Source organism: Gasterosteus aculeatus, chromosome 12 (assembly GCF_964276395.1).
Source record: "Gasterosteus aculeatus chromosome 12, fGasAcu3.hap1.1, whole genome shotgun sequence".
In the NCBI taxonomy this organism is placed as follows: Eukaryota; Metazoa; Chordata; class Actinopteri; order Perciformes; family Gasterosteidae; genus Gasterosteus; species Gasterosteus aculeatus.
In genome coordinates this window covers 4,228,142-4,243,377 of record NC_135700.1, presented here as the reverse complement: position 1 = coordinate 4,243,377, position 15,236 = coordinate 4,228,142, and the positions used below count along the sequence as shown (strand labels likewise).

The following is a 15,236-nucleotide window of genomic DNA, read 5'->3' as shown; positions in this document are numbered from 1 at the left end:
GCATCTCATCGGGCTCTTGATAAGTTGTTCTGTTTTGGTTTCTGCAGGAATATGGCAGTGGAGGTCTTCTCTACCGGGTGCTGATGTTATAATAATATGGTGCTCTCATGCATCATGTTCATCAGGCAGATAACAGCTACTACTAGCGAACACATTTGTCTGTTTAAGCATGAGACAGAATGCACAATCCACTGCGCTTTCCCCGTTAGCTGGTCCAGTCATAGTCACGTTCACGTCTAATGAGCACCAACTGCGTTCAGATTAATGCCGCTCCAATTGCGGCATCTCTAATCTGTGCTATTCAAGGAAGGATTCGCTTGAAAATGGATGCAAAAATGGATGTAAGGCCGAGCCTTTTGTTTCATGAGAGACAAAAATGGTACCCTCAACAGCGAAGCAGAATTCATCTTTCATCTAGCGAGAGGGCCATAGAGTGTGAAATCAGCAAAGGTTGGACATTGACCACGGGCCCTCGGCCTCAAGCCACAAGCTGTGTGTGGCCAGTCAGTGTCCCCTGTAGGTGGCCCCCTTTGGCCAAGGAATGAATCCATTCAAATGAATATTTCTGTTATTAGTGGCCTTTATTGAATGTAATTCCTCCCAAGGCCAAGGAGTGACTGACCAAGCGGTTGGTTCAACGGTAAATTAGTTCAAATTCACCTCGTAGCGACCTCGAGTTTGAAATTCTCAACGCACCTTATTTGCCAGGAAACCTTTGGCTAAGTTCCCTGACAAACAGTTTGGAGCTCGACAACTCATTGTGTGGATCGTCCACATCTCTGAGCTCAGCCCAGAGACGATCGTCTCCCCCTTCAGTGAGAGCGCTCCAGGTCAGTGAAACCAGAGGGGGGAGAGAGAGGGAGAGAGAGAGAGTCAAGCTGACCAGATCCTCAACAACTTTCATCTCTGAGTACACAGCCTCTCTCTCTGGAGTGCGCTCTTCTCCACCCCGGCATACTGATCAGGCCGATTAGCCCTCCATGATCACTGCGGCTCCACAGCCCGGCTGACTTGTGCGCCCCTCCCCATCTATCCTCCCCCCAAAACCCACTCCTGCAGCACCTTGGGTTATCGTCAGAAGTCTACAGCCCCTCCGAAGTCTCCGTAGAAATCAGCAGGGCTGTATCGGTGAGAAGGCCCGGACCGGAGGAGGCCTGGGAGAGGAGGAGAGGTGCTCGGGCTCTCAAGAGTCTCCCCTCGCGGCTTTTTGAAGGAGGAGGGCGAACGGAAGGAAAATCAATAGGCAGCGAGGAGGAGGCCTGTGACGGCATGGCTAATCGGGTTTCTGCATTAATGTTTCAGACGCCGGGAGAACTCCTCGCCTGGCCGGCTGCACTGAGGGCCTCAGTGCAGCCTTGCACAATAAGCAGACCAACACCTACACACACACACAAAAAGGCAGCCGCGTAGCGCGTAGGTTCGCACACGTGCGCTCACTAAAGCATAAATTAGGACAGAGAAGCACCACGAAAGAGCTCTGCTTGGTGTTTCCTCACACATTTCGCACTATCAGGGAACACGCTGATTTGGGGCTGTGACAACAGTGTGTTTGGCTGGAATTTTACAGGCAATAATTCAAAAGAGCAGAACGAGAAGTGATCACCTGAACCAGCCACAAAGAGGGAGAAACTGCCCTGAAAAAATGCAAGCTTCATAGATAAGCTCTAAAAACGAGGGAAGGCTGCTATGTCTCAGCTTGTGTGTGTGTGTGTGTGTGTGTGTGTTAGAGCCAGAGAGAGAGAGATGCGGTCAAAGTTGTGTTGGAGGAGCCGTCCTCCCAGACTCTGAATCATAATCTCTAAACTCTGCCGGTATTCAGTGTTTATGCCACAGTTTCCACATTGCTTTCCTCTGACATTAGCCGCGTATATAAATCAGGGTGCGACAGACAGGCAGCTCCCTTCCAGAGACTGGTACGGGAAGGGGAGCTGCCACGGGCTGCACCCTGGGCCCCCACCCGCCTCCACCACCACCACCACCACCACTAACTCCTTCCCGCCTCACCGCCAGATGTGCTCCGCTATCTGCTAACCCCAACCCCCCCAAACACACACACACACACACACACACAGGCACCCTCATCCCACCACTGACACCACTAATGCCTCCAACCATGCTGAAATATTCACTCTCTGCTCTCCTACGCTCTGGCTCTGCAGCTTTGAGTACAACAACAACAGTGAAAGTTTAAGATTTGCAAAAGCGGTGTAGTTCTGCTGCTGCCTTCAAGAACCCAAACCAGGTTTATTCCTTTTTTTAAACAGGTCGCAAAATGTGATCTTTAAAAGTTCACTGGCATTGTGTATATATATATATATTTTTTCCAACAACATCCAAACCCGGCAACGAAAGTATGAGGAACATTTTCAAGTTCTTGAAAAAAAAAAAAAAATGTTTCTGCATTCATGTCCCAATGAGTCTACGGTGGCTGGGGAGGGCAAACGGGTTTCTAAAGGTTTTCACCTTTCCATTAGCAGAAATGTGTTGCAGCTTCAAAAGAAACGGCGATTCAAAAACACAGAAGAAAATATAAAACAGATACAAATCTGACTCTTTCCAGCTTCTATATTTAACACTAACCGTTTTGTGTAAAGAGGTTGGACTGCCTGAAGGGAAGCCATAGAAATTCAATTATTCATCTTTGTATTATATCATTGGGACTATGCTCTTCCTCTAGCGTTGCTATGAGAAGGACGTAAGCTACTTAAATATCTCAACGGTTATTGAATGGATTGCTGTGAAACTGGGCACAGATCATGTTGGTCCTGATACAATGAATTGTAGCTACTATTTGAATGAAGTGGCATCTTCAGATTTTGGTTGTAAGTTTCTGATGCCGATGCAGATTTGTTTGAGAAGGTCAAAAGAATCAACACAAATCAATCCATGAAATGCATTTCTGTCATTCTTCAAGAAAACAATAGCTGTCATTTCATGATGTTGTTGACTGAAGAGCAAAGCTGTATCTCTGAACGCTGCTTCATCTCAGCCGATGAGCTCTCACTGTAAAAGTTGACTTGATTTATTACCTTTAATTTAAACTTGTACAGTGCGAATTCTTTTTTTTATCAGTTGCTGTTATAGTCTGTTAATTTTTTTTTTATATTGAGAAAGCTTGCATGCCAGACATGTTATTGATTCACAGTGATAATCAGTAACTATGAGCCGTCAACTGTCATGGCTGAAGCATAACTGCATATCTTTCAAAGATATTAATGTTGCTTTTTATGAAAAAATGTCCACATTCAGTTCTCCTGTGGTGAGATGTAAGACAAGTTGTGATTTTACCGTTCTTTGGCCTGTCCTTAAGACTCTGGGAAGCAAAAGAGTTGTAGGATAACAATCATCTGCTTGGGACCTTGAATGTTAGAACACATACCGTCGTACAAAAAGGGAAAGGATCTTCATTGAAAAGACTGGCAGCTACTCTGCATTTATAATGCGTGTTGCTACGCTGCGTTTGAAAAGGAATGCTTTAAACAGAAAAGGTCTAACAAGTTCAGGCAATCATCTTTGGCGAAGCAAAGCTGCTGGGTGCAAACAGGTAGTGCACTTTGGTAGTGCAATTTGACAGGGGAAAAAAATATTAGACCCATAAAGTCCTTTCAAATCATTAAAGGATGTGTGAAAACTGTAAACCGAGTCCCTTCACAAAGCACATGAAGTCTGTTCCTCTGTCAGAAGCATATGAGTTTTACCAGTTTGGTGTTTTTACAGCTGAAGAACGGGTACGAGTTCGGAGTTTCCCTGCAGGACAGATCTCGTGTATCAGTGTGTGCAGTGATAGAGGGTGTTTGTTGTCCCTCAACATATACAGCTCTTCACAGACACGATGCATTAGCTGTGTATTAATAGACTGTACATGTTCATTCTCGCACATAAAATCTGCTCTTTCTACTTCATACACACGCGCAAGAGCGTCCTTTTTTTCTAAAGGGTTTTTAGATGTCAGAGCAGTGCATTCTGCAGGGATGGTATTGATTGTTCAGCTGGAGACACTCCCTTCTTCTCTGCTTCAACTCCCATCACGGGAACTCGAGTCCCTTGGACCCCATTCTTTGTACTCGGGCTTGAGTCTGCCGGTTCATTATGTCTTCCCTTCTGGGCCTTCTCCCGGACAGAGGTTTATTGTAAGGATCGAACTGTCGCATTCATTTAACTTGAATATTTTCTCACTCTGCAGCTCTGCAGCTCCTTACAGACAGAACACGGTTGTCCTACTCATGTAAAACACGCATTGACACAATACATAGAATATTAGCTGGCCCCTCACTGAAGTACTGTACGTTCACACAAACTCAAGATCAGCCGACGCTGGTGAAGGATGTAGATCGTGATATTCCTGGTTGAAATGGGTTGGTGCTAGTTCACACACGCACACACTAAATGGTTGCACAACATGACCGGGGATGTCATCTGAAAGCATTAAAAATGCAATGTTTTTGCTCAGCTTCAGAGTGAGAGACTAGCAGAGATATCAGAGATGGCTCCAAAGAGAAGGTGAACACGGGTCTTTAGGTGGCTAGAAATACACATTCAACGGAGAGCTCTCGGGCTGGTTTACGTCCATAGCTGATTGTTTGCTTACATAAATCAACTCTAAATCAGTGATTTAGCTTTACGTTGAATGCTTCAAAATCCGCTGATTGACAGGAGTCTCTGCGAGCCAAAAGCGTGTTGCATTGCTATGACAACCAGCAATGGCGTTTTGCCTGTTACAAAATGTACTTATTTAACAGCTTTAAACAGTTATTTTGCCGATTTTATTTGGTGAGATTTTACAGGAATGAAGAGTAAATGTGCACCTACTTATTGGAAGAAAATTCAAGCAGTACCCGAAGACGCATTAATGTCAGAACTACTGGAAATAAAACCAAATACAAATGCTTTTAATAGCAATCGCTGGGGAAAAATGCCGGCCGTAAGCTGCACCAACAGTGAGGTTTGATGTGTGACCCTGTGGTCATGAATTAAGCTGAAATAGACTGGAATAGCTGTTTCATCAGTTTCAAAACAGAACCCACTTAGTTTTGGTGATTTTCCTTCTGTTGTCATTTCGAGGCTCCAATGTTCCTTCACAACTTAAATGTCCTAATCGTGGAAAACGAACAAATGAAGAACTGGATGTCACACAGAGCGAGGTGTAACCTTATGGGTTCTGGGCACAGGGTCATGGTCGGGTCACGGCGCCGGCACATCCCCATCCAGAGCAGGGGTGTGTTAATCCTCCTTTCGGCCCAGGAATGCCACCACTGGCCCAGCCGTGGTCAGGTCCCGCAGCCGGCAGCGAGGCCCCCGATGCTAATTGGGGGCTCTGAAGCGTTTGGAGGCATGCAAATATCTCCGGCTTTACTCTGATACCCTTCTGTTCCACTTCCAGTCCTCTCCAATCCCCTCATTCCACCTGACTGGAGGAGAGGAGGGAGACGAGGCGGACACAGCTGCTGGTGTGTTTGCCTCCCGTGGGCCCCGGCTCTGTCAAGGGAAAGAGAAAAGACGGAGGGAGGGGGGCAGGGCGGGGTGGGGCGGGGGGGGCACTGCAGCCGCCGTTGCCTTGATTAGGGCCGGGGCTTCCAGGCCCATGTCATGTACTGTACATCAGAGGAGATCAGCAAGCCAGCCTGAAAGTCAGATGACACCAAGCACATGCACAGCCCCCCCCGACCTTCTTTTATCCCCCATCGTCTCTCGCTGCCGTGTCCTCTGACTGTTACCTACAGCTCCAGCTCCCTCATTGCCCTCCACCCTCCCCCCTCCACCTTCCTTCTAGCTTCATCTCACCTGTCTATCTCACACCTGAACAGAGATCACCTCCAGTCTCCTTTGGGACGGATCTGAAAATTCAACCTGCAGAATGCTGGTGGCTATCGAGAGAGGGAGAGAGAGAGAGAGACATGAAAAAGAAGAAAGAGCGTTTTGGTTGGGGCTGTCTGGGTAAAGGACCAGAACAGACCAGGCACGAGGAAGATGTTTAGACTGGGACGGAGAGCTTGTCAAGACCATCAGGCTTTAGTCTTTGACGAAGACCTTTTGGTTCAGGACTTGAGAGTCACTTGACATTCAGAAGGCGGAATAATTGTCAAGAATTCCTCTTCATTATTTATCTGCGTCTACTTCTTTAGTTTCATGCTAGGCTAGTTCCGTCTGGAGGAAGACACCGAGCATATTACAATGATGTAAAATGTCCTGCAAATGCAAACAACAGCCTTCATGCGCTCAAGAGGAAATACCTCTACGTGCTCTACGTTAAGGTTTGCATCCAAGCACCTTAGCTTACTTTATTTTATATTCTCATACAAAACATTTAAACCTACGCGTGGAATGGAGCCTACATTTACTGTTAGTTTAATAGTGCCAGCGTATTAAACGTGTTCTATGTAATTTAATGACCGTACACAAACATTAATGGTCAAGCTTTACTGATGTAGTTGATTGACCCAAAACTGTTTTCTCACATGTGACAAGGACGTGTATAATTCAGGGAATACCTGCATATACCCCCCTGATTTGCCTCCATCTGCCGTTGACACATGGAATGATGAGACAGCACATCTTCGAACCATCACATCGACATTTTCGGCGTACTGAGGCGGAGGTGCTGTGGATCTCATCAGTGCTTTTTGCAGATGATGTGGTCCTGATGGCATCCTCGGCCTGTGGCCTCCAACTCTCATTGGAGCTGTTCGCAGCAGTCAGGATGAGGAGAAGCACCTCTGAATTGGAGGTTATGGTTCTCCGCAAGAAAGCGATGGATTGCCTACTCTGAGCAGAGTCCTTACCCCAAGTGAAGGAGTTCAAGTACCTCGGAGTCTTCTTCGGAAGATGGAGTGTGAATCTAGCCGGAGAATCGGAGCAGCGGGGCAGTATTGCAACTCAGTTCTTTGGTCTGGAGACAGGGAGGAGCTCAGGAGACGCCAGCGAGACCTGAGGGTGAAGCTTGGGAAGACTCCTACCAGGAGGGAGCTGGAGACCAAACACCAGCAGAAGGACTTAAGGGAGATGCGGATGAAGCAAATAACTGGCTACAAGGTGGCTCCATTGAGCGGGCCACAGAGCTAAACTGTTTCTTCAGATCAAACACCTCCCAGTCTGTCCCCCCTGGTGAGCGGCCACTTTTTCAACCATTCTTTCTGTGTTGCACCGTGTGTTTTTTGCGGTCTTTCTGTTGCGGCGCGTCCTGGTATCTTCTTCTCTCTCTCTCGTCACCCTCTCCCTCTGTTTTGGCCTCCTTGCTGCGCTCCGCCGCTCGTGAGCGGAGCCGCTCTGGAGGGCGTGCTTCAAACACAGCGCACGTCATGTCCTCATGCTGCTTCGGCTTTCGTTTGTTCGCTCGGTTTTTTCAGGGTTGGTGATGAAGCTCCGACCCCCCCCGTTGTCCCCCGGCGACTCCCCTTGGGGGGCGCAACCTCCAGTTTGGGAACCACTGCCCTATAGTATTACATATTTTCACTGTTACCATGGCAACTGAGTGTTGTCAAACCCACCAAGACTGACATCTTAAGGATTGCTTTGAAGGAGACCGCTCTCTCTTACCTCTGAGGTTGACTGTTGAAACGAGAAGCTGAAGCTGTGTGGAGACAAACACATTTGACCTCTAGGGAATGGAGTTCTGGTCGGCTATTCAATGGGGGGGGGGGGGGGGGGGGCTGAGAGCAACATGAAATCAGGGCTTTCTTTCCCACGTTTCTCCTCTCCTCACCTGTGTCCTCTAGGACACATGTGACAACCATAAGGGGAATGCGATGGGTCCTTTGCGGCAACTTCTTGGCCTGACGGGGGCGTAAATCGGCCTTCTCTCCCGACGTCCCTCGGGTCCGTCTCTCTTCTCCCCTCGGGGTCTCGCTGATCCGGCAGCGCGCGCACGCGGCGGCTCAGAGTTGAACAAGCCGTCCTCACAGCACTGCCACACACACACACACTACGCTTCCTCACCGCCGCCCCTGCGCACTGCTTTGCTCTCAGAGGAAGTCCCCCTTTCCCGAAGCCATCACTCTTTGCACCCTCAGGTCAGGACTAAATGTGACTTATAGGCTCAGACAGGGACGGGCTCTGCGGCGTGTGTTTGTGCAGCGGCTAAGAGCAACAAATGGCTGAGCGGTGTGGGGCACGGCGTGCGGGGTCGTGGGGGGAAACCACCGTGTTTTTTTTGCATCCCCTTTGATTGAAATACGTGTTTGTTTTTATCCACACCCAGACTTCGCCTCTCCTCGAACCACGATTTACTTCTTGGCCTTCCACTTTCTCCAAGTTCCATTGAATAGAAAAGTTCAAATGAAATGCCTGACTGTCACATCTTAAATTAAACTCCACCCATGAGTGAATGTGTGAAGCAACTGTGCACATTATAGACATTATAGGCGGAAAGAGCGGAGTGTAATTTCATTGTTGATTTTAGAATGTGCACCTTATTTGCAATTTAAGACCAAACTTTGAACTTAAATGAACTTTAATTCTGTTTATTTGTTTCAATGCAATACTGTTAGCCAGAGACTTCAATACCTTGTATGATGATCAGTGTTATGTGCCTTGGCTCAATCACGGCGCTGCCTTGTCGTGCTCCTCCAACCGCAAATATCAATGGATGCACATCTTCACACAATCATGTACAAAACAACTTAATGACTTTGGACAGAGAGTCTGGGTGCTCACCTTCACATGTAAAGTCAGTCAGATATATCTACCACCTGTGGACAGCTGGATCAATACAGAGACTTCACACAACAAACCTCCCTCCATTTGACAGTCCAATCACCCAAGCACGGCGTTAAATGTGGTGTGAATGTTCAAAGGTCACAGAGGTGTAATGTCGAGCTTTGCAGGCTAACACACATTTATATTCATGAAGGATCTCATTCAAACATTGGTCACATGCTTTATTTTGTCATCTTAGGCTTTAATTCACTGTGTATACACAATAATATATCCTGTCAATAACTGGGTAATGATGAGTCAAAGGAAGAGACCATTTTGGATTAGTGATGGTTTTCAATTAAATTCAGATACTTGTGGTTCATGATGAGAAAAAAACTATGATTTAGGTTTTCTTAATATTATGAGAAAGTGGTTACATGTTTTAAAGAAAGGCTTTTTTAATATAAAAAAAAACAAAATCTATATCAACGTTTATATTTGTAAAGTTTTGACACCTCTCTGCAAAATCCCAGAGCGGACGCGCCGAACACTCGTCATACTGGAGAAGTTTCACTCGGAAGTAACCTGCAAAATCACCACTGGGCGGCGCCTCTTTCTACGCACTGCTCCTTTAAATGGCGAAACATCACAACTATGATTTTTCGTGACACAGGACTTCTATTGAAAAGGACTAGCAGAATAATGCAGCGTCCCTGGTAGTGGGAACACAACCGATACACACGTTGATGCCCAAAGACAGTAATCCCTCCTGTGATAATAACTAGTATATTTAGATCTATGTCTTTGTTACTGAAGCAACGGATGCTGTCATTTTACTCATGATGACTCTCATAAACTGCAGGTGGACAAAAAGAGTTAAAAGGAATTTGAGTCCCTCGGAGCGGAAGTGAGGACCCTTCATCACACAACAAGTCATGAGACGCACCGACCATCACAGATTGATGAGGTCTAATAGTGTAACCGGATCCTGGAGGGCTTTCCCTTGAGTGAAATTCCTCACAATAGATTTTAAGTGTGACCGTGTGATAGCATGTTGCTGCGAAACACAGTTTTGCCGAAGCAGAGTGTGTGTATGAATGCCCCTTAACATAGATTGATAACTTAGTAATCAGTAAAGCAGGAAGCTCGTATCGCACATGTGACCGCGTAGAGACGCAGTACGGTGAATGATAGAAACACCACAGCGGTATTTTTGTGATGTAATCTAACGGATTGGTTTGTTTCAGGTTCACGGCCAATCGAACCAACGATACCCAATCAGGGGCAGAATGGGACGAGTCTTCACAGAATTCGGGCTGCATTGAAGACAACTGGGAAAATACGGGACAAGCCCCGTCTGGCGTCCTGGTCCGACACTGTGCGGCTGAGGTCTCATGCAGAATGTGAATTGCAACCTCAACAACTACACACATATCAGTAGCTGTGATTGTGGATAACAGCAAAGCAAAGATGTCCGACCTGGCTGTAAAAACACATTTCTATCAGAATCCCACATTGCATTTGTTTTCTCGGTAAACCAAATCAACGCGGATGAAATCTCCAGCGCGACTTTTGGCGGCTCCACAGCCGGTGGGCAGCCTTGAGCCTTGAGCCGGAGTAAGCGCCGCGATTAGATAGAAGGACCCGGGAAGCCACAGAGCTCCATTGTACTCGTACGTCTTCTGTCCCAGCGGAGCGGGCGGGCCAAGGCCAGTTTCGCCAGGGCGCAGGAAGGAAAGACGGGAATCAGAGGAGGGACTGTGGGGAAGGGGGAGGGTGATAAGGACGAGGACTGGAGAAGGGAGATGGAGGAGTAAACTATAAACAGAGACGTGGTGCCTGTTTGCTGTGGTAACCGGCGGTAACGGCTGTGCTCTCTTTCATGTTGCGTCGTCGGTAGAGTGGAGTTGGAGATTTATTTGGCCGTCAGTATGAAGGGAGGGGGACCTGCAGGACACGGCCCGACAGGATGACCCCCGACCTTTCTTCTTGCCAGAGCTCCCTGCTGCTCCCATGTAATGCCCGAGGGGCCAAGAGACGAGCCAGTGTGTGTCAGATAGCTTAGGGCCTTTTTTCAAATGTATTTTTCAAAAGGGGGGAAATCAATAAGTTGGGTCAGAGAGTGGCGGCTGCAGAAACGTGAGCCTGTGATATTTACGTTGCTGTAAGGCACAACATGTTCTGAGCACTTGTCAAAGATGTGCCTCCAAGAGCATGTTTGGTTGTGAGAGAAAAACAAGTCGATAAATGGACCTGAAGTCACTATTTCTTTTGTGGCACGCAGTATTTACTATGAAAAGCTTACTGTATATTCAATATCTTGCTTGTACTATGGGTGAACTGATTTTTAATGTACTTTAATATATACTTATATCTACACACAAGTATAAAGAAGGAATCCTTAATTCTATGCAGGTGGTCGGTTGTTGTTACATGCATACACATTAGAAAACAGTAGCTCTGAAGATGTATCTGATACGGCGATGTGCTGCACATTAAACGATAATGCTGGTGTTTTTATGTATTCGCCTTTTTGTAAAAGAACATATAAAATCCTCCAAATGACTTTCCTTTAGATTTGCTGAATTCAAAATATATATAATATTACCAAACTGGCTATAAATTAATTATGTGAACAAAAAAAAAAGTGTATCCTTTCATTTACAGTCAAAAGAAATGATAGCATTGTTGAAAAACAGGAACCCTTCGGACCGCTAGCTGTGACCTGACATGTATATCACGTATGGCCCACATGACTCAAGGTGGGCTTGTTTCCTCTGGGGCTTTGGTTGAGGGTGATACAAATCCTCTACGTTTGGTTATTGGGGAATTTTGACCAGCTTAGTTTGTGCTTTTACTCAAGAAAGATACGTTGTTCCTAATTTTCTTAGGACCACAGGTGCATATTTAAAGCTGAAGCTGTGCTGCACACGCTGTTAAAAGCAAGCATCTCAATGCTGATCAACTCCAGCCAGAGTAACCAGATCAAAATCAAATCTTCTCCCCGCGTATTCGCATTGAAGATAGAAAACAGTTTAGGGTGGGTTGTGAAATCGCAATGACAGCGGTGTTATTCTCCCTCACCCAGGGTTTCCCCGCCGTGCATCTTGGATTGCACTCTGGCCGGAGACAAAGCGGGTAATTGGATTCACATTGTGTCTGCGAGGGGAAGCGGGGAACAAACTCCACCTCTCCCCAGGCTGGCCCTCGGCGGCCAGCGTGATGGTGATATTGTACTGACCCCGCCTATCAGGGGTCACGATGGGGAATTATGGTGTCAGCTGTCAAGCTGAGACCCATATTCTGCCCAGAGGTTAGGCACATTCTAACTAAACCCGGCTCGCTGACATGCTCACACTCGGGGAAACGCACTCTTTTATCGCTCTCTTTATCCCAGCACTCTTTCTCTCTCACTGCACAGGCCTCCTCTCATTGGGTTTACGGGCCTATTGTTGCCCCCCAGGGGTGAGAGAGGGGAGAGAAATTACCAGCTGCAGCGGAGCTTGGCCACTGAGTCAGAGTGACAGACACTGAGGGCCGATGGCTGCTGGTGCGTCAGTTCATAATGGGCATGACAAACAGAATACTGGCCAAAGGACAGACGTGGGCCCCTAAAAAGACAGTGGTAAATACTGTGGCTGGAAAACAGACCATCGCTTTCTGTCTCGTCTTCGTAAAAGTATGAAGTGTGCAGAGTAGTTGCCTAATGTCAGAACCTTAGAACCTAATTGCTCACGGGGCAAACATGTCGAACAAGGCCCATGTGTGCATAGAGCAGGTGAGCGAGTTGGCTTGAGGATGACGTCTCTACCATGCGGCCGCCGCAACGCGAGGACGGTAGAAACGTCCGTGGGTCAATGGCACAAAGACGCCAAGAGAAATGTCAGCGAGAGACCTCGCTCACCGGGTCCACGCAGATGTTCATGGGTTATAAACCAGCTGTGTGACGGCTGCACAAGCGGGCAGGTCGTTTTCTTAGGCCGGGTAGTAACATTACCTCGGGTTTGACTGTGCAGAGTACGGTTCATTAAAAGCTTATTACCCAAGACATTCTGCCTTTATTGCAAATATATTATACTCTAAAATGAAACCAACTTTTGAATATGTTTCATAAAATATGGCAAAATCTATGAATAAATAAGTCATGTATGAGTTTAGAGCTGACACATTATAAATATGGGGTCTCATCTGACCACTGAAATAAGACCCTTAGTGAGTAACTATTGAGTGACTTTGTGTGATGGAAATGGGAGCCAAGGGGTTTGTTAAATTAAAAAGTTAACCATCTGCTGTTCTGGCAATATGCGTAATTACTTGAACATGTATGTCATTGTCAAACACAGACCTAATTACATGCAACGTAAATCTGTGTATTATATATATATTTGTTTTGTAACAGGATGGCACGGAGGATGGTGAATAAATGGCAGCGCAGCAGTCAAAAGGCAGCGAGTGTCTTCGGAGACATTTCAATCATTTTAACCTGAACCCAACACGCTGTCTTCCCCTTCGCTACTCCTTCCATCGGCCTTATGTAGCCCCTTGACGACATGCGGTCCAGGTGTGTCTCCCAGCACACCTGATCTTGATGAGTTTCTGATAGATAGATAGATTGGAAATTTTGGTATCACAGCAGCATGTACAGGGAAGAAAATAGAATAAAAAGATACACATTATATACAATATAATAAGAGAAATATTAAATTATTAAATTCAATTAAATAAACTGAAACAAAAGAATAACCTTCCAAAAGAGACAATAATAATCATTTGTAAAAGGAGAAGAGGAAGAGGAAAGAGCAGCAACATCACAGCAGTACAGGGTTATTATTGTCATTATTTAGCCGTGCTAAATATGGCTCGTTTAGGTGGCCCGCCCCCCCGGATATATCTCCCCTCCACCACTCCGCCCCTCAGCTCCTTACAGTTGGATCTGATGAAAATTGCATAGTAATAAAGTGCATTAAAAGACGCATTATTTTTTTTTACAAAGTCTGCGGTTGTGCAGAGTCCATAGACGTGTAGATTGATAGTTGATTTTGAATGATCAGCCACTGTACAGCTAGTGGATCAAACTAAAACTGAGTGTATTCATCTCATTCGTATTTAGTTGCAGCTTTTTTATTTTGTTTTCTATTCTGGACAAAATTCTGTCTGGTGAGAATGTGAATTTGGGTAAACTACTGAAAAAAGAGAACGTATTGTTTTTGCACGCCTTGCAAAAACAATTCCTAAAAGGATTCATACAATGCAAAATATATTAAGATTTCTCTTTTTTCAGTAGTTTACCCAAATTCACATTCTCAGCAGACAGAACTTTGTCCACCTCTTGGTGTGCAGGGCGGTTCAGTTCAGCGAGCAGGTCATTGCTTCAAGGTCCTGACTGTATCCACTCTGTACTGCTTCCCAAGTCCGTCAAATGCAACTGGAAACCATCAAATCAAACACAATCAAACTTGTGTCTCTACTCGAACACCAACGTTCATTCTCACACTCGAGCGCACAAACAGGCGCCGCTGCGAGGCCTCTCTTTGCAGCCGGCTGCGTGCTCAAGAGGAACCGATCTCCTGTCCGCTTTTTTTCTCTCAGCTCTCCCGTCACACGCTGACACCGAGCGCAGCGGCACATCAAAGAGGCGTGCGTTTGATGCTAACCATCAATATGCATTTCCTCCTGCACCACTTTCTCCCCAGCATTCCTCCTCTGTGTCCTCTCGCCGCCGCGCTAATTGCCTTCAAAGCCAATTAGCGCAAATTACGTGCGACGGCGCTGGTGGTAGAAACGCAGCGCTCGTGGGCAGCGGCGTCCTGGAAGGTCAGATACACGTTAGCTCTGCGGCTATCGTTTTCCCTGTGAGCGCTTTTCCGGTTTCTACTGGTACGACTAGGCTATCAGTGTAACGCGCGTCGACCTTCCTACATTAATCTCCTGATGTGGCGCGGGGAGGGGTTGTGTAAATGCATTATTAGGAGAGCAGCGAGCCGCTGCCCTAAACTTGTGAGACCGGTAAGTATGTTTAGTTAATTTGTCGGGGCCCTGTGTTGGCGCTTTGCATCCGCAGCCTGTAGCCGATGTTTGGCTAACGCTGCCAGGGCCATTTCACCGCGGTGTCCGCCCGTATTCCCCCCCTCGGAAAATACATGTTTTACTCCGCGAGCCAGATCAAAGCGGAGACGCCGGGATCAAAGACGGGCAACACGCCGCTTTGGTCACATCTGTGTTGTTTACATGAATGCTAAAGGCACTTATATCAAATATTACCAACTTTGAAAGATATATGTGTTGAATCAAAGTATTTTGATGTCACTTTTGAAGTACATCAGTGCATTGGGGATAATTTGGAAAATCTCCCCGCAATTTCACAACAATTTTGTAAGCCTTAAACAAGATGAGAGGACCGAGCCCTGATAGAGTATGCGTCTGTTTGCATCCCCCCACGCCTACGCCCACGTATTTCCAAATTCCGCCACATCTTCGCTATCAACAGCGCGGCCCCCTGTAGGTATGCCTCTGAAGAGCTTAGCCGGGCTCCCAGTGTCCGCGCAATGGACTTAACTCCGCAGGATCAAACACTCCCCGTCAGTCCCAAACCGTGTGAGAGATCC

The 15,236-nt window shown here is 46.6% G+C and overlaps 1 long non-coding RNA gene across 1 annotated transcript in view; it reads right to left on the bottom strand.

Annotated features, from left to right (window-relative positions):
• Positions 1 to 15,236, bottom strand: part of LOC120809508 (uncharacterized) — a 45,785-nt gene that overhangs the window by 6,045 nt on the left and 24,504 nt on the right. The window lies entirely within an intron of this gene.